This window comes from Suncus etruscus, chromosome 2 (genome assembly GCF_024139225.1).
Source record: "Suncus etruscus isolate mSunEtr1 chromosome 2, mSunEtr1.pri.cur, whole genome shotgun sequence".
NCBI lineage: Eukaryota > Metazoa > Chordata > Mammalia > Eulipotyphla > Soricidae > Suncus > Suncus etruscus.
In genome coordinates this window covers 31,208,859-31,209,604 of record NC_064849.1, presented here as the reverse complement: position 1 = coordinate 31,209,604, position 746 = coordinate 31,208,859, and the positions used below count along the sequence as shown (strand labels likewise).

Genomic DNA, 746 nt, shown 5'->3' with positions numbered 1-746 from the left:
GTAAGTGAATTATTATGGCCATTCCTCTATTGTTTGTATCTTTTCCTAGATGGCAGGTATGAGTAAATCCCTCATTTACTTTCTTGGAAGTAGGAGATATAGGTGGTTGGATCTTTACAGCAGGACATTTGAAGGGGTCCTGAGGTTGCAAGCCTCAAGCTTATAACCTCCAGCTTATAAATACTTTAACATTTACTGGAGTCTGATGAATGGGAGATAATATACCCTCAATATCCTGCTGGCATTCATTGTCATTACTGTAAACAAGAGTTTCCCCTGGTCTTTTAATGTTCCACATGAGAAATAAATCCTTTTTTCTCTTCCCCCCCCCCCCAATTCACAGTACAGACCACGCAAAGGGACTGGGTTGAGGTGTATATAGAGTGCATTTACTGTACCTCCTCTTTCTTTACAGTCAGTGTAAAGAACACTGCCTGTGGTAAGAATTGGGAGGCCATATCTTTTTTTTTTGATTTTTTAATATGTTCATATATGTGTATATATATATAAATAACATACTTCATCAGTGCAACATTCCTATGACCAATATCCCAAGTGTCTTTCCTCCCCACCCCACACTGACCTGTACTCTGGACAGGCTTTCTACTTCCCTCATTCAGTCACATTTTGTTATAATAGTTATCAGTGTATTTATTTCTGTGACTGCACTAAACGATCCCTGTGGTGAGCTTCATGTGAGGAGCTGGACCCTCCAGTCCTCCTCTATTTTGTCTCTGAGAATCATT

The 746-nt window shown here is 39.7% G+C and overlaps 1 non-coding gene across 1 annotated transcript; it reads right to left on the bottom strand.

Moving 5' to 3' along the window:
- Positions 1 to 323: 323 nt before the first annotated feature.
- Positions 324 to 456, bottom strand: LOC126002668 (small nucleolar RNA SNORA51). The gene has a single exon (XR_007493345.1). It is a non-coding gene; the product is annotated as a small nucleolar RNA SNORA51 (small nucleolar RNA).
- Positions 457 to 746: the final 290 nt, after the last annotated feature.